Below are 25,990 nucleotides of genomic sequence, written 5' to 3'. Positions count from 1 at the left end.
TGGCAAAAGAAAAGAAAAATAGACCAATCCAACAAAATAGAGAATCCAGAAATTAAGCCATATAAATATGATCAAGTGATCTTTGACAAAGAAGTAAAGGAAATACAATGGAGAAAAAAGGGTCTTTTCAACAAATGGTATGACAACAACTGGACATTCACATGTAAAACAAAAATTGCATCTAGAAATACACCTTACACCTGTCACAAAAAGTAACTCAGAATGGAACATAGACCTAAATATAAAATGCAAAACTACAGAATTCCTAGAACATAATAGGAGAAAACCTAAACGACATTGGTTATAGTGATGACTTTTTAGATTCAATACTGAAAGGCATAATCTGTGAAAGAAACAATTGATAAGCAGGACTAAGTTAAAATTTAAAACTTCTGCTTTGTGAAATATGATGTCAAGAGAATTAAAAGACAATCTAAAGACTAAGAGAAAAAGTTTGCAAAAGATACGACTGATAAAGACTGCTATCCAAAATAAACAAAGAATTCCTAAAACTCAACAATAAGAAAGCAAACAACCTGATTTAAAAATGGGCCAAAGACCATAACAGACACCTCACCAGACAAGATATACAAATGACAGTTAAGGGGATGAAAAGATGATTGTCACACATCATCAAAGAAATGCAGATTACAATGAGATACCATTACACAGCTATTAGAGTGGTTGGAATTGGGATCACTGGAACACTAAATGTTAGCAAGCATGTGGAGCAACAGTAACTCTCATTCATTGCTAATGATAACACAAAACAGTACAGCTACTTTCAAAGACAGGTAGTTTTTTGCAAAACTAAACATATACTTAATATATAATCTAGCAATCGCATTGCTTGTTTTAATTTTAAAATTAAAAGCTTCACACCAAAAACACCAAACACTTCACCCGGACATATATAGTAGCTTTATTCATAAATGCCAAAACTTGAAGACAACCAAGATGTCCTTCAGTAGGTGAATGGATAAATAAGCTTTGGTAAATCCAGACAAATATTAGTTATCACTGAATTTAAAAAATGAGGTATCAAGCTATTAAAAGTCATGGAGAAACCTTAAATACATACTACCATGTTAAAGAAGTCAATCTAAAGGGCTACATATTATATCATTCCAACTATATGACATTCTGAAAAAAATTATGGAAACAGTTCAAAGATCAGTGGTTTTCAGGGATGGGAGAAGGGATGATTAAGCACAGCACACAGGAATTTTAGGGCAGCAAAAATATTCTACATGATATCATAATGGTAGATGTATGTCACTGTGTGTTCGTTCAAACCTGTAGGACATACAACAAAAAACAGTGCACTGTAATGTCATAAACCTTGGACTTTGGATGATTGTGACACGTCAACGTAGCTTTATCAATTGTAGCATACCACTCTGGTGAGGAATGTTGGTGATGGGAAAGCCATACATATGTGAGGGCAAAGGGTATATGGGAAATCTCTGTACCTTCTTAATTTTGTTGTGAACCTTAAATTGCTCTAAAAACAACTGTCCTACTTTTAAAAAAATCATCATGAAATAAAGTGAAAATGCTAGAGATGACCTGACACAGTATGAAAGAGAACACAAGGCTCAGAGAAGAGGGCATGTTAGTATATATGAACACAAAAAAAATGAAACAAACACAAAAGCACTAGCGGACTATGTTCAGGAAGGGCTAGGGGAAACTCCAATTAGTAAAACAATAAAAAATGAATTGGTAGGAGTCACGAATATGGTTGAAGTTTATGACTATCTTCTGAAGGTTTGGACTGGTAGTATAAGATGCTTTAGGAAACTGGGATTCCTAGTACCCACCAGTTGAAAGATTCCAGGGGCCAACTTTAACCATCAGAGACAAAGTAAATCTAATTACCATAATGGGTAGTAAGGTGAAATAATGAGAGGCCAAGTTCTGGGGGATTTATGTCAATGGCTAAAAGACATGGTGAGAGCCTAGGATCTACAGTTTCCTGGTAACTAAGAAAAAAAAGAAAGAGAGAATTTGTGTGTGGATGTGGATACAGATCAAGAAGGTTGCTATCAATTACCTTAGTTAAAAGTTATGATCACTTGCTCAGTTTCCACAATTGAGTCAATTTTCACATGTAGAATTCAAAGATGAAAACACCTGGAAAAGGAGGATGTGATGCCACAACATGTCTTAACAATAGTGATTCTCTTTGTCCTTTCCCAATGGGACCTGCAGCCACTCACCTCAGTAGTTGCATATTCAAAAAGAAAAATGTGTAAGTATTCTGGGGGACATTAAGTCTGGACTGATTCTGACACCAGCAATCCTGGTATCCTGACCCTACTATTATAGTATGGGTATGTGGATATTTACTGATAAATAGAGCCACGGCCTATATTCAACATGTAGAGTGTCCCATGGACCCACACACTCATCCAATATTCATTAATCTGGTGGAACGTACACACTAAGAATCTGATAAAACCCTAACACTGCTTTGATCTGTGGAGTAAGAGCAATCATAGTAAAAAAGGATATCTACATCACACTTAATGCCCATCATAAAACATCCATTCCAGAAGGGTACTAAATAGTTAGGTGACCACGATGACTCAACAAATTACTATCAGTTGACATCTGTCCTTGATTACCCAGGATTTACACAATGGATTCACCAACAGAATAGCCAAAGTGTCAGAGACGGAAGCTATTCACAGGCCTCCCTCTAATCAAGGATAATGTAGTTTTTGACACAAGATCATTTTGTCCAATATGTCAACAAAAGAGACCAAGGCAGAGTATGTGATAAACTACCACTTCTTGAAGAGACAAATATGCTACTTCAGGTCAGGTTGATTAAACTGGACCCTATTCATTCTGAAAAGCAAAGCAACTTTTATCAAGATTAGAAAAGGGAAGAGATTCCCTCCCTTGACAGCAGTCCCTTGGCATGTGCTGTATCTGAGGGCTCACAGAACATCTTATTTACTAACATATGATCCTGAAAAAATTGCCTTGGACCCCCTTTATTTTGAAGGATGTACAACAGTAGGCACAGGCCCAGAACATCCCTTGGTTTTACCACCTACTACACATTTTAGAAACTGCTGGTCTAGCAGAGTGTTGGAATAACCTCTGAGAGGTCATCTAAGAGATGACCTTCTAGAAATATTGGGAATTATTCTTCAAGACACCATACAAACTTTAAAGTTACAACCATTATATTGTGTTGAGTCCCCCACTAGTATATCTGATGGGTCCCAGACCAAAAGGTAGGAAGAGAATCCCTTGGCTTACGACTACAAGCATTGACATATGTGGACAATCTATGCTTCCCATCTCTGCATCTTCAACCTCTATGTGTCTAAAGCTCCTAGTTTCCAGATAGAAGTGAATCCAGCAAGGCAAACAGTAGAGCCCTACTAAATGTCAAATTTTGATTGCCACTGGGTCTGTTGGATTCCTCACACCAATAGACCAGTTAGGCAAAGGAGGGGATTATCATCTTGACAGGGAAAATTGATGCTGATAATTATAAAGATTTAGTGTTATTATGACATCTTAGAGCTAGGGTTTGGTTCTCAGCATCATTTAGTGTTCCAACAATCACCTTTACTTCAGAAGTGGTACATTTTATTTTTAGTGTTTCCATTTGGCTCTTTCTTATAGTTTCTAACTTTCTGCTGAATTTTCTGATTTTTTAATTCATTGTGAACATATTTTCCTATCATTATTATAAGAGCTACTGTAAAACTTTTGCCTGCTAATTGCAAAATTTGTTTCATCTCAGGGAGAGTCTCCATTAAATAGTCTTTGTCTTGATAATGGGTCACCTTTTCTTGTTTCTCCATATGCCAAGTTATTTTGGATTGTGTAATGGACATTTTAAATGCTGTGCTGTGGTTACTCTAGATTTTGTTACATAGTTCCCCAAAATGTTGATCTTTGTTGTTTGTTTTATCAGGTAATTAACTTGACTAAACTACAACTGGATACTGTGGCAGCTGGGTAACAGCTCAGATACAAGCTCAGTTTTTTGTCTTAAATATGGTAGCTTACATGGTTCTTCCCCAAACATAACTGGCTCGGAAGTTATCCAAAGAGTTTTAGAGTTTATGCACAAAATATGCAGAAAATGTGAGATTTGTCTCTTTCCGGCTCCCTTCTTTCTGTGTTCTCCCCTTCGTGATCTGCTGTTACACTTGCCTCACACTTGGTCCTCTGGTTCTTTGGGCCACCAAAAACGCACATATTTCTAGGACGCTTCTTTTTTTTTTTTAATTTTTATTTATTTATGATAGTCACAGAGAGAGAGAGAGAGAGAGAGAGAGAGAGGCAGAGACATAGGCAGAGGGAGAAGCAAGCTCCATGCACCGGGAGCCTGATATGGGATTCGATCCCAGGTCTCCAGGATCGCGCCCTGGGCCAAAGGCAGGCGCCAAACCGCTGCACCACCCAGGGATCCCTCTAGAACACTTCTATAGGCTCTGTATATTACATAAAGAGGGATGCCCTTAGGCTAGAAGCTACAAAACAAAACAAAACAAACAGAAAATCCTTCCATACACACTACCATTCCCTTTATCCAACTCCAGTAGCTATTTTTGTCTATTGTTTGTGTTTTTCTATTTTTTCCAGAGTATGTACTTGTCATTTGTGGGAGTGCTGCCTAATATCAGCTTACTTGGTCACCCATGACAACAACCCCCAAGATAAATTTTACCTGTGCATGAACCATGACAGCAACCTTAAGTGCAGGTGACCAGAGCTCAGGCTCCTCAAATGATGGTCTAGTTCATCCTTCCAAGTTATCTACTAGAACAGCAGATGTGCTAGCTAAGGGTGTGTTTGAAACGGGTGTAGCAGGAAGATGATGAGAGTCAGAAAGGGTGTTGGGACCAATTCTAGCAGTGCAGATTAAGGCTTGTCACACCAATTATGTATACAATGGAACATTACTCAGCCATTAGAAACGACAAATACCCACCATTTGCTTCGATGTGGATGGAACTGGAGGTTATTATGCTGAGTGAAATAAGTCAATCAGAGAAGGACAAACATTATATGGTCTCATTCTTTTGGGGAATATAAAAAATAGTGAAAGGGAATAGAGGGGAAGGGAGAAGAAATGTGTGGGAAATATCAGAAAGGGAGACAGAACATGAAGACTCCTAACTCTGGGAAACAAACTACGGGTGGTGGAAAGGGGAGGAGGGCGGGGGGTGGGGGTGGCTGGGTGGCGGGCACTGAGTGGGGCACTTCACGGGATGAGCACTGGGTGTTATTCTGTATGTTGGCAAATTGAACACCAATAAAAAATAAATTTATTATTAAAAAAATTTTTTAAAAAATCCACACCAAACAGCAAAAAAAAAAAAAAAAAAAAAAGGCTTGTCACACCAAGCTCTCTTAGAAATTTGTCTGCAGAAATTACGACCCGTCAGATTTTTTTAAAAAGGCATCAACTTAATGGAAAAGTAGTACAAGTTGGACTCTAATATACACTTCTTTTTCCTGCTCAAACATCCTCAGGTTCCATGATCTCTGTGCATCCATCCTCAGCCTCTGCTGAAGACGCATCTATAACCTTTTACAGAGGAATGCCTTTGGGTGACAGGAGCAACCACGCTGGAAGCACTTGGGAGCTTATAACCAACCATCTCCTCCCCACGCCAGCTTTACAGCCAATGAGTAACTGGTGCAGAAATAAGAAAGGTCAGCTCCTATAGTGCAACATGAAATAAAATATGAGGCATAATTTGTGTTGCAGAATCATACGCTTAAACTTTACCTGACCCTGAATCTTTGCTTACCTTTCCCCTTCTATATCTGCTTCCTCTACTTCTTTGTCAATTTCTTCTGGAAGTACTTCCTTAAGAGTTCACATGCACTCAAATTCCTGGCTGGAAGTCTGTTCTGGGAGAAGCCATCCTGAAATGCTCCATATTCAGTGCACTGCTGTCCCTAACACGGCATGAGAACAGTAGGGTATTGAAGACTTGGAGGGGTGAGCGTGTGATGACAGGCTCATAGAGCTTTGCGCCTGCATGACAACAGGTGCCACAGGCTGGCATAATGCCGCAGATGTCAAAGTGGGACCAGTTGCACCTCAACAGATATAAAAATCTGTCCACACCAGCAGATCCAGGAATCTGCCAAACTGTGTCAGAGACATCAATGGTATGAAGGATAACTCAGAGAAGAGAAGCCCCTGACCAACTGCCCACACTGCTCCAGAAGCTTCTTTCATTCCATATATCCCTGGGGGAAAAAAAGTAAAACCATAAAAGGATGGTTGAGCGTTTTCCTGAAAGTGACCATGTTTTAAACCACACACAACCTGAGATATGAGTATATAAATGTGAATAGAAAACAGAGTAGACTATATGCGAGAAAGAAGTTATTTTTTTCTCAGAAGATTTACATCTTCAAAGCAAAGGCAAGTTCAGTTATATATAATTCATTAATGTTTTAGATTTTTGCATGTCTACATCTTAGGGTTTAAATTTTTGATCCATAAAAACTTCTCCTAGAGTACGATTTTCAAAGTGATCCCTCCTACCTAATGAGAAAGCAGGAATTTCTATCTCATTCATAGAAAAGGAAATAAAATATCACTTAGATGGTTAAATGATTTGCCTAATGCCACAAACAAACCAGCTACCATGAAACAAATATTCAAAATAATTTTCTGACCTTGAAGTCCAATTCAGTTTTTTCTCAAACCTCGGAAGCAGTGTAGGACACAGTAATTGAAGCCTAGCTGAGACAGTTCATCACTTTGAGTCCCACATTTCTTTTGCATTTGGAGCAGGGTCCCCACAGTGTACTAACCCACAATACTCTTAGCAACTCTTGGAGACATTTTATCATCTGGATGGTTGTGGAAATATTCATGCAAAGAAATGTTTGCTTCTTCAGAGAACAACTTTAAAACTCAACTGACATGCCTGAGAGTTCTGCATATTCCAAACCTAGAATCAGAATTACCTGATTTTCTATACGTCAGAATTACCTAGAGGTTTTTATTTTTTTTAAAGATTTTATTTATTTATTCATAGAGACACACAGAAAGAGAGAGAGAGAGAGAGAGAGAGAGAGGGGCAGAGACACAGGCAGAGGGAGAAGCAGGCTCCATGCAGAGAGTTTGATGTGGGACTCGATCCAGGGACTCCAGGATCACGCCCTTGACTGCAGGCGGCGCTAAACCGCTGCGCCACCAGGGCTGCCCCCTAGAGGTTTTTAAAAACACTAACAACTAGAACCCATATCATCTCAGAGGTTCAGATTTAGTGGGTCAGAGGTAGAGTCTTGGCTTACGTATTTTTAAGATTTGCTGTAGAGAACGCCCATGCAAAACAGAAGTCTGAAAACTCTTGTTCCTACCTGACTTTGACTACCTAGCCTTCAACTCCGGTGTCCCATTGTTTGGGTCTTTTATTTGGCCTGGGGCACCTTGTTTGGCCTCTGCTCCCCTAGACTCTCATGACACTGTCTTAGTTCACCAATGGATTTGAATCAGTAACTCCTCAGTGAGTCTTCCTCTTCAATACCATGGCACTTGGTCAGCTCCTATAACTCCTCCGTTGGTTTGCATTAATTCACATGCTTGGATCTCTTCAGCATCTCACCATAAAAGCATCCTGCTCTATTCCTCACTCTCAGTGGCAAAATTTACTTATTTCAACTAAAATTAAGTAGCCTGTGTCATGATGATTTAACCTCTGGTTGGCTATCACTCTCAAATTCAGTGTATTTCTGACATAACCTTTCTATATTGTTAAATAATTTGATGTCAATCTACATCCCAACACACTCTTTTCCTTAATATATGGAGGTATAGAGATAGCACAGTATTGCCATGATTAACAGTCCTCCTCTTTGAATCTTATAGATAAGCTCCTGTAAATCCATGAAAATGGCCTCTTGAAAATGGCATCAATCTTGAATTTGTGATTATAATTCGTCTCCTCCATTTTGATAGTTCTGGAGATTTTGCTTATCAAAGAAATAAATAAGAATATTGTATTAACCACCCTCTGTTCCGAACATACAAAAGAAAGATCAGGTTAAAAAAAAACCTCCATAATAAATAGACAACTATTTCATGGTAACTTCATGACAGCTATGTATCCTACAGGCTATGTCAGATAGGAGGCAAGCATTCCTGGGCACACGGCAAAGACAGGTCCAGTCTTCCGAACACTCATCAATTCTGACAGCTTCATCTATGAACCTTTCACACAATATATGTTTCTCTTACTCCTATCTGCAACCAACATAGTCCTTCGATATGTGTGTAATGAAGGGAATGCTAAGCTATGCATACAAATGAATCCCAGGGTAAATCAGAAGCCTTTGTGTATCCCTGCCAAGAAGATGGCACATAAAGAGCATGAACTCTGTGGACACCAGAAAAAGCACCCTACAGCAGTAATTTCATAACTGGTGTCAAGTTTAACCTCGTGATATGTATAAGAAATTACCTCCAAAGTACATTCAAATAGTTCTTCATAAAAGCTTCCCTAATGATAGGAGACAAAATATAGACTCAGGATATTTATCAAACACCTAGATTCTACATATAGTAATCAATATCTCAGATCTAGAAAAACTAATAGTTCTACCTAACTAAACACAATGTACTGAAGAGATCCACAGGCACCCTTAATTTAGTTTAGACTCAAAGATGGAAAATAAAAGGAACTTCATAGATGCAGAAATCACTACCATGATCTTAACATAAGAAGCAGAGAAGTTAATTTAATAGATCTATTTCCTCTGAGAACCCAGAATTATACTACCAAACTGAAGCGCAGTGTCAGAAAAATTTTCAGATCTTATAAATTTCTTTAAAGGTGACTCTTCCAAAGAAGCAAATTTAATGATTACAGTTCCTGAACCACTCAGTTTTAAAGGTGCTGCTGGACAGGTGGTCTAAGTAAACAACAGTGGATATGGTTGGAGGTACAGGTACAGGCAATCAAGAAGAGTCACTGGCTTTAGGAAGGAAGATGTCAGGTATCACAAAATTCTTGTCAGCATACAACTGTTCTGCTAGACCACCATTTCCCAATGGAATGGGTTATGCTTCGAGGCAGCTGTGTGACCCAGAGCCTTAGGCTAATGATTTCTCAACATACGATTTCCTACCTCCTCTTCACTAGAAATGGAAAAAATCTGAAATCTCAAAATGTTAAAAGCCTAGCGTCACATGAAATCTGAAAATGTTCCCAATACAATTCAGTAATGCTCCCATATAATCATACTCTTCCCAAGACAATTCAAGGTTATGCCAGATTCTTTATCATTTTATCCAAGACAATCCAGTCTTCACCCTGTACCTCGCGGTGTGCTGAGAAGAAGTCACAGAAATACATCTCTAGCTTGTCTGCTTATAAATAGAGCTCACTAGTCTAACAGGACGGTCGTCAATAACCAGGCCACTTGACTCAAAGGTGTTTACGACTTCCTTTTTGGTACTTAACATTTTGAACTTGAAGTAACACAGAAGACAGAAGATAGTCTTCTGGGTCTAATTTGTTCATTCATGTTGCCTTGTGTCAAAACTCATGGTATTGTCTTTGAAAAGAGGTAAATTTTACCCAGTGGAGTCTCTGTGCGTAGTAGAGCGAAGTGGCAAAAGGATGACCTCTTATTCTGGTGTCAAGATCTGTCTGTGGTTCTTGTTTCACTATTGCACTTCTTGTCTGAATCACTTGATAATCTTAGCAACAAGGAATTCTGAGCAAAACAGTAGAAGGTGAAACAATGCCTGCCCAGTAAAATAAAATTGACAATTTACTCACTTTGGAGCTCCTGATTCTTACCTACTATGGCATAGATGAGTGGCTGGATGTACAGCTGAGAGGCAGAACTACAGAGTAATAAAATTTTATAAAGACAAATATCCTTGTATGAGGATATTAAATGAACCACTTACATCTCTGAAAATTAAAAGAAAGAAACAAAAGAGATCCGAGGGTTCCAATGCTACTGCTAGCACTACAAAAGTGGAAGAACGAAATGGGACCGGGAATGGGGAGCGTGAGGGTAGTAGCAGCATGAAGTTCAGAGGAGGTCACTTTCCCAAGTTGATTTCAACATACAAGTAAAATCATATGATCTAGAACCTCAGTCCACAAAATTAAGGGTTTAAGAAATACAACTTTTGAAACTGCTCTACTTATGCTCCTATTGCACCAAATAGCAGACATAAGTCTACTATGAGTCTCCTCCCCCAATTTTCTCTGGGTTTTGGTCAAATTGGAGGTACCAAAGGATGATACAGAAGGGAGGGGACACTGGGCCTTCTTTTATTTGTTTGTTTGGGGGATGTCTATTTAAGCACTACTACTCACAATACTTCTTGTCTTTATCCACCAAAGCACCTTCATGCCCTGTGGCTCTTTCTGCTATTCATCAAAGCAGGGGAGGCATTCTTTCCTCCCCTACATTCCCCAAAACCAGGAACTTCCATCATGCTCTCTCTGTAGCATCCAGTCAGCTGATTCAAAAATCTATGGTTGGGTACGCCTAAGTGGCTCAGTGGTTGAGTGTCTGCCTTCAGCTCAGGGCATGATCCCTGGGTCCTGGGATTAACTCCTGCATCAGGCTCCTGGAAGGAGCTTGCTTCTCTCTCTGCCTATGTCTCTCTCTCTCCCTCTCTCTTTCTCTCTCTCTCTCTTTCATGAATAAATAAATAATTTAAAAAGAAATCTATGGTTGGTACCTTCTTAAAGTTTTGCTGTTGCCCTGAGAACAACATGGAATGGAGGCTCAGTGCAGAGTTCAAGAATGAATACAACAGAAAAGGTCTGCAGCAGGTCTTGAAAGGCAATGAGAACTGGCCAAAGGAGAAGGAGACATGAAGAGCAGAAGGTATCCTAAGCAGAAAGTGGCGCACACATAGAGGCAGATGGGAGTAACAAAGGTTGGTGTGTATGAGGGAACTCTAAGAAGTGGCAGGAGATGGAGCTGAAGGATGAAGCCAAGTCAACTCACATGGAACCTTAAAAGACAGTTAAGGAGCTTATACTCGGTCTGCATCAGGCTTTTTCAAGAATGGGGCACACCAGTGGAGATGCAGGCTGACCATAAATGGGGATGAGGCATGGCAAATCTGGGGGAATGGATTCCACTGCCCTGTCAACACCACCATGGCTATAGAATAGAGTATTATTTACACAATCTTCACCTCTATATTGGCAACACTACCCATGAGGACAGAAAAGGAAGATCTACATAAAGTTTCTTCTTACCTCTACAGGTGAACAATCATACTCATCATCAGTATTTTATTTACATATATACCTTTTTTTTTTTTTTTTAGAGAGAGAGAAAGAAAGAGGGAGAGACATGGGGGAGGGGCCAAGGGAAAGAAAGCTAGAATCCCAAGCAGGCTCTCCATCCAGTATGGAACCAGACATGGGGCTTGATCTCACAACCCTGAGATCATGACCTCAGCCAAAATCAAGAGTGAGACACTTAACCGACTGAGCCACTCACTCACCCGTCCCTACAATCACATCTTAATCATGGTCTATAATAGCCTTGATAGTTTCTAAAAAGATTCCATTATATATTTCTTTACTGAATAAAAGCCACTGTGAATATATGAATATATAGACTTTTTTTTTACTGTTCTTTAAGTTCAAAAATTCCATTTATAGTACCCTTACAATATATGATGAAGTAAAAAAATTAGTTGAATTTATAGAAATAGAAAACTTATGTGATGAGTTTAGCATCTAACTGATATGAGAAAATGCAATGTTAAGGAGAATTATGAAGTATGAAATCTTGAAATATTTTTGTTATGAAACATTTCAAAAGTATGGGTGAGTGGAGCAAATAGAAGATGTATTTATTCACCATGCAGATTTAACAAATGTTACTTCTATAACATATGTAACTTTTATTAAATCACTTTATCTTTGCTAGAAGTTTTAAAGAACTACAACTTCCAGATATACTTGAACCCCTTTTGTAGTCCTCCCCCATTCTTAGAAGCGCTTCCTCAAGTTCATGTGTATCTTTGTATTTCATATTTTTCTGAAAACAGATGTATCTAATAAGCATATATAGTGTCCATTTATTTACATATATACCATCATAACATAGTTTACCTTTTCCCTAAAAAATGTTTAAAAATTAATCCATGGTGACACATGTCATCTGTTTTTTCATTATCTAAATAATTCGTTTTTTATTTATCCAGTCCTCTATTGATAGACTATTTCTAACTTTTGCCACTGCACCTACATGCATTTTTTTTTTCAGTCTGTATTCAAGAGACACTTGTAGGTCTATATTCAAAATAGGAATTGGGAAGTAACTGCTAGTGCTTTGCCAATTCTACAAACAATTACCAAATGGCTCTGGAAAATTGTTACAAAATTCATACTTTCTTGGGTGTAATATGAAACTTAGTGTTTCCTCATGTTCTCATCAATGTTGATAATGTCAGCCTTATTTTTTGCCAATGTGATGGGTCACAATATATCTATGATTTCAAAATGCATTTCCCTCAGTGCTAGTGATATTAAGCAACTCTACCTGTGTGAATTGGTCATCCTTTCCTCTGTGAACTGCCTGTTCATGCTTTTTGCCTAGACTTCAATGATTTGTTTTTCTGTATTTGTTCGTGTATTCTTTATCAATTTTGGTTTCTATCTCTTTGTTAAGTTATATGTTTTACAAGTATTGTCTCCAGTCTGTGGCTTGAATTTCTCATGAGCAATTTTTGATGTGGGCACATTACCAGTATTTTCCTTTATCATTTGTGTTTTTTTGAGACTCACAAATCATTTACTAAGCCAGTATCATAAAAAGTCTCATTTTTTCCAGAAAAAATTTATAGTTAAGTTTTTCAAATTCGTATTTTTACTTCTTTTGGATTTTATTTTTGTGCATAGTGTCAGGTAGAGGTCAAATTTTATTTTTTTCAAATGAACTAATTGTCCCAGTGTTTTTTAGTCTGTCCTTTTAGACTTTGTAGAATAGTTAGTCTTTTTGTGATTGCTTTGTGAAGACATACCTTCTATATGTCATGCTCTCACATGCTCCTAGCTAGGCTCTGTTGTTTTATTTATTTATTTTTTTTAAGATTTTACTTATTTATTCATGAAGGACACAGAGAGAGAAAGAGAGGCAGAGACGAGGGAGAAGCAGGCTCCATGCAGGGAGCCTGATGCGGGACTGGATCCCAGGTCTCCAGGATCACACCCCGGGCTCAAGGCAGCACTAAACCACTGAGCCACCAGGGCTGCCCTCTGTTGTTTTATTGATATATTGTTTTCTTTGGGCTAATGACCACTGATGATCATTTTTCTAAATTATAAGTTGAAGGTTTTACAAATTAATGTAGCCCAAACTCCTCACATCAAAATTCAGTTGTGACTAGAGTAACTATTAACTGAATTTTCTTTAGCATTAGCATATTGTAGAAAGGACATGCATGGGCTTCAGACTCTGATGGCTGGATAATCCCAGCTGGCCAGGGGCCATCAACATGTGGTTAAATATTCTCTGCCCCCCACGTCCTTACCTACAAAACAGAGAAGAAAAACAATCCCTCACCTGCTTATGATCTATTATTCTTCTTATCTCTTCTCTTTCACAGCCCTTGTCATAAGCCATAATAATCTCCCTCATTTGTTTTCTTACTTATCTCTCCATATAAACAAGAATATAGAACAGGTCTATCCATTTACCATCAGATTCAGGATCCTACAATAGTGCCCAATAAATGACATATAATTTATAAGTTTATGTCAAATGGTGAATGAATAAATAAAGTACTAGATTTAAAGGAACAAGATTTAAGTAAAAAAAAAATCTTTGTACTTTTCCTACATACATGCTATAATTCATTATATAATTGCAGAGCATTTTAATACTATAAACCTCATGATTATTTCTTGCTGACGTAACTGATAAAAAATTTTACCTTCTAAGCATACTGAGAGGTGAGAAGTTGAAATATGTGTTGAATAGTCATGAAAGGCCATGTAGGTACTCTTAGCAAAAACCTCTGAAAAATAAGTAGGATGTAGCCACATAAAAAAGGAGCAGCAGAGATATTATCAATAAACGGGATAGCAAGACAAGAAGCTCTCATCTGGGAATGAATATGAAATGGTTGAAATGGGAACCTAACTAAAAGATCAGAAGATATGGAAAGTTATGGAGTGAATTTTATCATTTTACCGTCTAAAACACATCCCCTTCATGCTGAAAGAGAGAAAGAAAGAAAGAAAGAAAGAAAGAAAGAAAGAAAGAGAGAGAGAGAAAAGGCAAGCAGGCATTAATAATGTCCTTAAAATATTTCTTCTCAGTAAGCAAATTAGGTTAGAGGTTGAAATTTTGTATTCTTCCAGGATCAGGATACATACACAACATTAAAACCTCTTTCACTTACAATCTTAGAGAAACCAACTCTTCTGTTGGATCTCTGGTACTTTCTGCTTTCCTGAGAGGATGTGTTCTGAGTATCCTAACAGTGCTATCAAAGTAAAAGGATAATTGAATTTTTCTTATTATGTTAACACTTTAAATATCAAAGTAAAATAGCACTGATTTCAATTACCAAATTAAATTAGCCTAATAGGGCAGAAATTTATGAAACCGAAAATTTATTTCCAAGCTTAGGGCTTCCTAAAGTGAGTCTGATTTCACAAAATCCCTATTTGAATTTAAAACTTGGCTCTTCAACCAATCTAACATCAAACTAAATTTTATTTGAGTTTAATATTAAGAACACTGTGGTATTTCATCAAAGTAAGAGGATAAAGATGATATAACCAAACGTCAATTAGTAAGTGCTTTGTCAATATCATTAGCATTTGTGTTTTTTAAGACCTTATGATGTTAATAGAAGGTTAATTTTTGAAAAGCCCATCTATCCCATCTAGAACACATTCAGCCAGTCAAATACCACTAGAGGGCAATGAAAAAGATGTTAGCAGAAAATGTAATCAGACTAAAATTCTCATCTCTATACACTGACAATATTTTCATCATTAGGCATATTTAAATAAAGTTTTTATGAAATGTATCAATTTCCTTGTTTTAGGAAATGAGATTGAATGAAAATAAAAGACTAATTCTAAATGTTATGCAAAAATAGTAAAGTTAGAGTACATACCTAATGAACAACTCAAGAAAGAATTTTCTGGAAGCCATTTTATTATTCTCAAATTTGATCAATACAATCAGTATATTACCTGACTGTCAAGCCAAGTCATTTCATATCAGCTTCTACCTCTTCACTGTAAAGATCTCTTACAATTTTTTTTCTGATTTCCTTACATATTTGTCAAACTTGATATTAATTCTGTCTCTAGGAGCAGAGTACTTTCAACACTCAGCCTATACAAGTGTGTCTAGAATCCTCAAAAGTGTTAATGCCAAGGGACTGGCTTAGAAGGGGGTTGGGAAGATATAGGGAGGAAAATATTTCATATCATATTGCTAGAGACAGGACTCTGTCTGAAGTGGAGATAAAGGGCACCTGGGTGGCTCAGTGGTTAAGCGTCCACCTTTGGCTCAAGTCATGATTCTGGGCTCTTGGGATCAAGTCCCACATCGGGCTCTCTGCAGGGAGACTGCTTCTCCCTCTGCCTGTGTCTCTGCCTCTCTGCGTCTCTCATGGATAAATAAATAAAATCTTTAAAAAAAAAGTGGAGGTAAAACTCTCCTCATAGCTACTTTTCCTCCCCACCCTCTTATGAAGGCTCTGGGAAAGCCTATTACCTCACTCTCCTCATCAATTTTCATATTCATTCCACTATACCAAAAAGCATTTATTATCTCTGACTGAATCTGTTCCTTGGTGTTCTATTAATGTATCTAGAGTGGTCACAAAGTCAGAAAGTATTTGGGAATATGGTTTAGAGATATTTAGATGATAGAAGTATGACTTTACCTCTCCAGAATCAACAAGAGTAGAAAATCTAAATTTCAAGAATTGTACTGTACAAAACCCAATTTTTTCACTTCACTACTTAAAAACTTATATAAAATAACTACTCCATGAAAATACTTAAAGTATTTCCAAAATTAACCAAAGATAAATGGCTGTCTCTCCCTCTCTCTCTGTGAATAAATCAATAAAAATCTTTAAAAAAAAAAACTAAAGTTTGTTCTCTTTAGAAATTTACAGGTTTTTTTTTTTTATTTTAAGCTTTACTCTTCAAAGAGGTATTCAGAGATAAAGTTACATGTAGTGCCTTAATTTGGCTAAGATTAGTAGTTAATTAAGCGATTTCTTATTTATTAAATCATTTTAATTTTCCCACAACTTCTAAGAACTGGTATGGATTACACACAGCAACCTCAATACAGTCTCTGTGAACACAGCAAGGACAACAGGAACAAGAAGACTATCCTAATTCGTAGTGAGTGTCGCTTTCCACAGTGTATAAACTCCCACGGTGGCCATTGCCAATTACCATAACCATGAGGTCAGCACCTGTAGAGTGGGAGTTAATGCTGTGTCTGGAGAGCAAGCCCCAGTCCACCGTAGCCTTCGAGATCGGAAGATCTGAGAGCCTAAGTGACTTGTGCAAAGTCACACAACTAGTAACAACTCACAGCTCAGAGCCCTGAATTTTTGAATTGTCTCTTCCAATTCAAGTTCAGGAGTTGTTCTGCTATAGCAAATTGATCTCAGGTGTCTTAATCCTCTCAATGCTGTACAGTGCATAAATTAAGATTTTCAAGTGAAGGTATGTTTACTTCCTAAACTGTCGGATAGCATCCACTTTCTGCTGTTTTCCTAAAGCAAGATTAAAAAAAAAAATTAAACTTTAGTATGGGTTTAAAGGTCATCTTAGAACAACTTGGAAAATGAAAAACTAAGATACACTTTTTGACATATGCCTCCCTTATTACTAATAATTTCTTATTAGTCAGTCCTGAAGCCTGCCAGCTCCTTCTCAACATTCAGGATTGTGACTGTCCAATTGTCCGATGCTGCTTATTTCTTATTGATGAACTGCTCCCTCTCGTCTCATGGGTTTTTCTGTTTCTGTTAGTAAAAATTATCTGAACTAATCTCAGATTACTCTTAGTTAGCCTTTGAGAAACCTTAGCAGTGTCCAAAATCTTGCTTTCTATTAACTTGAACAAAGGCAAGGAAATGAAAAGACAGGAAAAGAAAAGAAGAGTAAGCCTCAGACAAGTTCTGTCCTATGGAAACACAAAAATTCTTGTGATTTACTGTTCCCTCACAAGTTAATAAAGTAAAATGTCTACTGTGCGAGATGTGTGCAAAATATTTGGGAAATCTCTTATAATTTGAAAAAAAACACTAAGGAGGAAAGACATGCCTTAACAAATAATAAAATAAATTATAAAGGTCCATGAACTGGAGGATTATGGCACAGGCCAATACAGAGACAGATTGATAAAAAAGCATGGATCAAGTTTGCCCAATTACGGTGAAATGAAATCCTTCCCAAAACCATTTCCATGACAAACACTCCTCAAAAATATGACCTCCTTTATCCACCTCTTAGAGATTTACAATCTATTTTAGCACATTAAACCATCTGAGAAGTACTATTTTATGGAAACCTGTCTCAATTTACATAACACTACATTTTTCCCCAACTTGTGTGACCCCTGACATTCTTTTCCAGAGAATTCCTAAAATTATCTTCCCAAGAACACTGTTTGTAGTATGTTGAAATAAAGAATCCATTAATGGATCCAAATATGGATGTTAATACATAATGTGAAAAAAAATGTGAGAGAAGCACTCGTCAGTAAAAGACAGTAGGAAGAAAATGAATACTAGAAAACCTATGATTTTTAGGACCTCCCTACTGGTTCAATTGGAAGAACATGCAACTCTTGATCTGAGGGTTTTGAGTTTGAGCCCCACATTTGGTGGAGAGATCACTTAAAAATAAAGAATAACTGATACGTTAATGTTTAGAAATTTAAAATAAAAAAGGCAATTCTCTACCTTACTTCCTATGGGCAAATAAAATTTTAAACATGAAAACTAAAGCTATAAAAGAAATACAACAACACATTAGTTAATGTGCTTGAAATATCAAGAAGGGAAAAACTTTCTAGAGCTAACATTGGAGAAAGACATCTATAATTATCACTAAATAAAAATTTCAACTTCTGTAAAGGGCACCGACATTAATAGTGATCAAATAAAAATGGAAAGTGACTAAAATTATTTGAATTTGCAATACCTATAATGGGTCTCATATTAATAAAAGGAAACACACAATAACTGGCACCATAATTTAACAGAGAAATCACAAAGGTAAAAATGTTAGTGGCATTTAAATTCCAAAATGATGTTCAATCTAACAACTAATGAAGTAAGTACAAATTCAAACAATAACGAAATTGCATTTTTCATCATTCAGATCAGAAAATAATTGAAAAAAAAAATTAACAATACCCAGTGTTGATAAGAGAATAGAGTAATAGAAATTCTTATTTCTTCTTGGTAAGCAATGATACAAGTTTTCCAGGACAATTCTGCAACAACCATGAAAAGTTAAGTATGGTTACCTTTTGACTCAATTCCACATGTGGAAGTGTATTTAAAAGAAAACGTGCAAAGATGTGTGCAGTTGACAATAGGGCACGTTGATTAAATGGTGGATTTTAAATGCAATGACATGAAATTTTTCAGTTGGGAAGTGTTTGATTATGATTAACATTCATGAGGTATCTGTGAGTACAGATATAACCAAGACAAGTAAGGCACTTGACTCATGAAACACCTATTGTGGTGGGAAAAAATAATAACCAAATGTGCAAGAAAAATTATTAGTACTTGTAGTGATCTGTAAGTAACAAGGTGACTACTTTTACAGTGAATGGTCAGGAACAGTGTCCCTGAATGTCACTTAAGCTAAGACCTGAATGTTAACAAATGTCACTCAGACAAGATGGTAATGTAAAAGGAGTTTTTATTTTATTCTAAGTGTAATGGGAATCCACTGCAGAGATATTTTAAGATGGAATTTTCACTCTAGAGGCATCAATACTGTTGGGTTGACAGGACACCAGATAGAGGCAGTATTGGAATCAGGTAGACCTATGTGAAGCCTCCTGCTCTAGAGCGGATGAAATGCAATGAGATCTTGGACTGGGGTGGCAATATTAAATATGGAAAAAAGTGAGAGGATTTGGAATATATTGTAGGGGTAAAACAGATGGCACTTGCTGATTGATTAAATACAGCGATGTGAAAAAGACAGGGATTTTAAAAAATCATTAATTTTGATTTGAGCAACTAGGAGGAAGATTGTGATATTGACTCAGATAGAAAGAGAGAAAAGGTCATTGTAGGACCTGGGACATTAGTAATTCAGATGCCTACTTTAACTATTTATGTTTGAGATGCCTACTTCTATATTCAAGTAAAGATTATCAACCAGCCAAGTAGATATAGGATGTCAGAATTCCAAGAGAGGGTAGATCTGGAAAATAGATCTTGGAATCACATAATTAGTGTTTACAGAAAGAACCCAGGATGTGAAGGAACCAGGGCAAGGGGGCAGGGCAGACCTCGCTCCTGGCCGTGCCATCATTAGAAATAGAACAAGAGTCTGAATCCTGGTTCCGCAATCTTCCAGCTCTACAATTACACACACATTAGCACCTCTACTCCGCAGTTTTATCATCTGTAAAATGGAGATAATCTTATTGAAAAATTCCCAAAGTCTGCTGGAGGATTCATGGAAGTAACCATGAATGCACAGCATCATCTCCAACACACAATAAGCGTTCAACGATTGTTTGTTATTGCACTGGAAAGATGTCCACAGTTTTCCTAAAGTATTTATAAGTAATGAAAGTATTTTTTAAAAGATTTATTTATTTGACAGAGGGAGCATAAGCAGGTGGAGCCGCAAAGGAAAAAGGACATGCAGACTCCTCACTGAGCAGGGAGCCCAACTCGAAGCTCGATCCCAGGACCCTGGGATTATGACCTGAGCTGACTAACTGACTGAGGCATCCAGGTGCCTCAGTAATGAAAGTATTTTTAGCAATCAATGAAAACACAACTATATGCAAGCCGAGGAAAAGAAAAACATAGAAATACAGATGGTGCCCAACGTACGATGGTTTGACATACAACGTTTTGACCTTACAATAGCACAAAGGTGATGCACATTCAGTAGAAACCATACTTCAAATTTTGACTTTTCATCTTTTCCCAGACTATTGTTTTTGTGTTCTTTGCTGGACAGCAGCAGCAAGCTACAGTTCCTGGGCAGCCACACAATCATGAGGGGAGTAACTGATAGACTTCTAACCATTCTGTTTTTCACTTTCAGTACAGTCATCAATTACATGGGATGTTCAACACATTATAATAACATAAGCTTTACGTTGGATTATTTTGCCTATCTGTAAGCTAACGTAAGTGCTCTGAGTATATTTATGGTAGGCGAGGCGAAGCTATGATGTTCAGCAGGTTGGGATATTAAATGAATTTCTGACTTAAGTGCTATTTTCAACTTACTCTAGGTGTATCGACATGTCACCCCATCATAAATCCATGTAAGTTGGTATGAAGTCAGTAGTATGTAAAAGTCTACTAGAAAAAGTAGAAACTAAGATTTGGTTCAAACTAGAGAATTGAAGAAAATTATAAAGAAGTAAAATCAAAAATAGTTCAGGGGAAAAGGACCTCAGAATATAACTAGGTAGGTAGGATCTTAAAAATGTCTCATCTGTGGATGAGATACTAGGATCTCTGCCACACACCAGCCCTGTATATGAATTACTATACGTCCATGTCACACAGGCCACCATGGATGCCAGACATGTAGCTCTCAAATGCATATATGAGGCTTATTTTACAATGTCCACTGAATTCTTTTTTATTTAAAGCATCCCTTCAGTACCTCTTAATGTTTACGACTCCACAGACTGGAGGAAAGAAAGTACTATTTCAAATAAAGGGAAATATTTTCCTCAATTTTCATTTCTTCATTGGGTCACTGGAGGGGGAAAAATAAGCACTCACAACTGATTATTTTCTTCAAAATGTATGTGGTTTATGGCCATTCAAAAATGCAGAGTTGGAGCATTCTACATGGTGTTAATGAGACAGGTAGAATGAATCATTCTTTGAATCAGTATTTCAACAAAAGGATGGGAGAAAGGAGCTGAATTCTCTCACTTCTCTGACTTGTCTAAATCTTTAAGAAAAATATTGTTTTTTCCTCCCTCCATTCAAGGGTAAAATAATATCCTCCCCCTACCCAGAGTCACATAAGAATTGAAGAAAAGACAATAAAATTCCGTATCTGTGTAGTCACTTATGTGCAGCTGCTATACTCTACAAACAACAGCTGGGCAATTATGAATATCACCCTTGTATTCTCAAACAGTCGGAAAATCATTTGTATTTAAGTTAAAGCTTTAATGCTTCTGCTATGTGTTAATTCTCTCTTCTGCTCATCATCCCTTCCCCCCTTGGCTTCCCTGCTTCCCTATCTCTCAATATAAAACTCTATCAAATGCACTCAGCATAATTTTCCCTGAGGGAAAAGCAATGCTAAAGTTTATTGCCTGTACAGTTATTTGGGCAACTTGGAAAAACTTTCAACTTGGGTTTTTCTATCAAAATGGATTCTGAAGGCAGTTAATACAAGTCCTAATATGTTTCTAGGAATACTGGGGATTCAGTTCTCACTCTTTACTTTCTAACTCCTGCCATATCTATTTCTTATAAATATTAAAGGGAATGAACATAACCAGGGAAATTGCAAACTTCTTTAAGAATTATTTGAAAACGATATATAACTCTCTATGACTTTATTCATATGGATTTGAAATTCCTCTCACTGGAAATGATTTTTTAGTCTATGCTATCCTGTCCTTTAATCTTAAAACTATATCCTTTACAGGTTAAATTGGACCAATCTCCTTTTCACGTACCTCTCCAACCATTAAACTCCCTCCAAACCAACTCACAAAGCTCCAGCTGCCAGTTAAGGAATGCAACATTTTGTGTTTGGGGCCCATTGAGCATAAGTAATTGACTATTACAGCACAATGGTACCCTTGCTTACCTCCTGACATCTTCCACCCATGTATCCATATACCTCAATAACTTTCTGTTTCTACTCCTCAACATTGAAAGGAAGGAAGAAAGAGAGGGAGAGGAACTCAAGGTAAGGAGAAGGAAACCAGAAAGGAAGAACATATGTTGCATGTCTTCTTGTAGAATCAACAAGGAAATGGAATAGGTGAGTTATACATTTATTTTAATACCACCCATCAATGAATCCTTATGTCAATCCTTTGGCCTTTCTTATTCACATGATACAGGTAATAAGTTCTGAAAACTGATTGCCAGAGGGTTTGTGCAATATACTTCAGGTCACATACCTACAGAGTAGGAAGCAAAAGGACCAGGACTGAAGGTCACATCTAGTAGATTTCAAGCCCCAATTATTTTTATTCTTTTTTCCATAAGATGTTTCTGTTGCAAGAGAGGTTAAGAATTCTCTCTCATGGGATATATGGGTGGCTCAGTGGTTGAGCATCTACCTTTGGCTCCGGTCGTGATCCTGGGGTCCTGGGATCAAGTCCCACATTGGGCTCCCTGCAGGGAGCCTGCTTCTCCTTCTGCCTGTGTCTCTGCTGCTCTCTGTGTCTCTCATGAATAAATAAATAAAATCTTTAAAAAATAACTTAAAAAGAATTCTCTCTCTCATATGCACAATCATATGGGCCATGACTTTACAAGTCTGTGTGACATTGCTACCCACCAGAGGAGCAGACAGGACTATTATTTGGGGGGGTTAATACTGATCAAGGAATATCACAGAACTGCCTGGCTAGAATCTCATCCACATCCGCATCCCCTCCAAATCTACTAAGAGTTTCATGTACCAGGCGAGGGAATCTCAGGAACCTGGCTCCACTGAGTTTAAGCAGAGCTTAAATGGTTCAAGTTGATGCTGTAATTAACTTGACTTCACAAATCCCTAGAACCTTGGTATAATACAGGTTGTGAAAAAAAGATTACAATCTGGACATGAATGGGTCACTATTTTAGAAATGATGATGGGCTAATATAGATACAGATAGATCAATTCCAGTTTTTCATTAGCTATGCCTGGTGACCAGACATCTACAAATGGATAGATGTAGTTCATGTACTAGGCAAGGGAATCTCAGGAACAAGAAACTCTTAAAAGTCAGCCATTGGTGGAGGCTCAAAGGCAGTGGAAGAAGTGAGAATGGAGTCAGAGGAACCAGGGTGGGAAAATCCTGTAGACACAGTGGGAACCATGCAGGAGGACCCACTGAGAAAGCATATGTTTGAATGACTATCACAATGAGGGCACTGATGGCAGTCAACTGGTTTTACCCAGGGCGAGAGCATGAGAAGAAGTCCTAAAGCCAAGATAAGTACCAGTTGTGTTTTTCACCCCAATCTTTTCTCCTTGTTCCCAGATTGAACTAATAAAATGCAGTCTATCCCATGTTTTTTTTTTTGCAAGACCTGAAGTCTTAACCAAAGTTTTAAACTGAACTATACCAGCATTTTCAGTGGAAAATAACCACAGAGTAGTCAAAACTATCTCAAGCATTAGGGAGATGGAAAGATTTGGCTTATATGGATGGGAATACAAAATGGAGAAAAATTAAACCTTGAATTTGGACTCAGGAACCTTCCACTTCTACAGGACACAATGTAGGACTATTGAATCCTCAGTATAAAAACCAGTGAAGTGGGTACAGTTGGAGAGTGACATTCAGAGACATAGAAGATTTTGACAGATTCACAATTAGTACATACCATAATGTCAACCTTAAAACACACACACAAACACAAAATGAATTGAAGGATTTATACCTTAGGTCACAATGTTTAACAATGGGAGGGTAGAGTAGGAAGAAGGAGTTAGAGTCGACTTTTTTCTGCTTCTTTCAATTCATTGTTTTACAAGTAGCTTAATGTGATCTTGAATGACTTCATAATTATGAAAACTAGGAGACTTGGGGGGAAAATCATTCTGTTAGTCTGCCACACATTTCGTACATATTGTGTAGGAGCTTGACTTATTTATTCAGCTTCTCTTGACATTACTCAAAGAAGCCCAAAGTTTTCAAACTTAGATGTTTGTAGAACACATAACTTAATCCAGTAAGAAGATTTTAAAAGGCAGCTGAGTGATTTTCAGTTGTCTGAGCTTCTAACTTTTTTCCACCTCTTAAAATACAGTGCCATTTCAGAACATTTCCCTGATGCCAAGTTCTCATTACATGTGTTTATTTCAGTTAGTAATGAAGAATGTTCAGAAATAATCTTACTGTATGTATAGAGTTCTAGGGGAATCCAACAAAGTGTCAACCCTATCAGCAGCTTTTTCTAAAGTTACAAAGCATGAAGGCCAAACTTAGAAAATTGCTAATGTTCCACAATAGAAGTGCAAGCCTGAAGCTCAGACACAGAATTAATACAGAATCTACTCACACACGTCACAACCACCCAGCAAAGCCACTGGGGCCTCTGGCAGCTGTCTGGAAGCCAATGAAAGATGATTAGAAGTCACAAAGCAATGGGAGGCACCGAGAGTCCTCTTGTTCTCATGCCACATTCCTTCCCAGTGGCTTTCAGATTCATCTCCCCCACATTGTATTTTTGGTAATGGTCTCTCTGTGTATAATACCCTTTTGAGGTCACAAAAGCAATAGAGTAATAACCATTTGGGCAATTGTCTTATTACAAATTCCCCCATGTAATTCTGCCAACAGACAGTCTGGAACATCTGGCAAAATCATTTTAATTAGGACTCTAACCTGCAGAATATACCTCAGAAAGGAACAGGGTCTTGAGGTCCCTGAGCATTCAGATAGTGCCAGGGAAAGGAGAGCTCATCTCATGGGCTTCTATTTTCAGGGCATTTCATTCAACTGTGCCTTGGTTTCCCCATTTGTAAAATGAGAAAACAAAGAGAAGCATCCACCTGAGAGAAATGCAGAAGGATCAGTGCAGTATTTTCCTGAGTGTTGTTCAGAGATGTGACGTCATCACGGGATTAATAGATAGAGAAGTTGCTGAAAATTTTAAGTTCTATATAATGGATATAATAGTATTATTACTATTATTATATACTGGGGCCTCCCCAATAGTGGATCTTGTATGAAACAGTAACTGGAGATGAAGTTTAAGTATGGGCCCAGAAGTGGTTTTTATCCAAACAGCAGTTGTCTGAAATATGACTCTTTGGGGGATTTTCTCTCCATGACCCATGCTCCATTTCCCTTGACCTCTGTATAGTCTTTGCTCCTTGCAGTTTTATGGTTGCATTGATGACGGCATTCCAAGGGGCTTTTTTTCCTTCTCCCCTTCCTGTAAAGAATTTTCTAATTTAATTATTCTACTTTTCACCTAACCTCTGTGTTTACTGATGAGAAGAAATACAAATGCTAGCTATAGATATGTATGGTGCTATGTTTTAAATTATCCAATATAATTTAGATCTGGGTACTAATTTTACTAATGGATAACACATCATGTATCTTCCCTTCCCTTTCTTTTAGGACTTAGCTCTTGGTAAATTTCAAATTGGAAATGTATTTGGTCAGAGTATAGCACTTACATAGAGGAAGACAGAGGGAAACCTTTGGGGAAAGAGACAAGAGAGGTAGCCTAGAGTCTGTAAGTAGAGAAAATAAGAACATTGAGGAATCTTTGTTCTATAAGACATCACGGTAAATGCTGTTTCATCCTACACATAATTAAGGGTGAGAGGGAAATGGGTTGCACTTTTGTATAGTGGAAGGTACAGGAAAATGTGAAGCAGCTTTCAAGATGGGAAGTCAGTAGTAAAATTGTTGCAAAAGGATGTGTTAAATGTGAAGTCTGTATTTTTTATTTTTTTAAGCATTAGGTATTTTTATTAGTATTACTTACTAAGTCAGCCCTCTAGTCAGAAGTTATCAGAACAAATGTGTAATTCAATTTAATAAATATGCGAGGATCCACTTACTTGGTGTA

The 25,990-nt window shown here is 37.4% G+C and overlaps 1 long non-coding RNA gene across 2 annotated transcripts in view; it reads right to left on the bottom strand.

Moving 5' to 3' along the window:
- The window catches only part of LOC144321938 (uncharacterized), a 248,343-nt gene extending 223,733 nt beyond the window's left edge, over positions 1-24,610 (bottom strand). Inside the window, exon 1 of one of the 2 annotated variants that reach the window (XR_013387454.1) lies at positions 24,464-24,610. This is a non-coding gene — a long non-coding RNA (uncharacterized LOC144321938). Of the gene's footprint in view, positions 1-21,912; positions 21,964-24,463 lie in introns of those variants that run through there. The other variant, XR_013387453.1, reaches the window with a different exon arrangement.
- Between the last annotated feature and the right edge of the window lie 1,380 nt (positions 24,611-25,990).

Source organism: Canis aureus, chromosome 10, assembly GCF_053574225.1.
Source record: "Canis aureus isolate CA01 chromosome 10, VMU_Caureus_v.1.0, whole genome shotgun sequence".
NCBI lineage: Eukaryota > Metazoa > Chordata > Mammalia > Carnivora > Canidae > Canis > Canis aureus.
The sequence above is the reverse complement of the archived record's forward strand: the minus strand, read 5'-3'. Positions and strand labels throughout refer to the sequence as shown.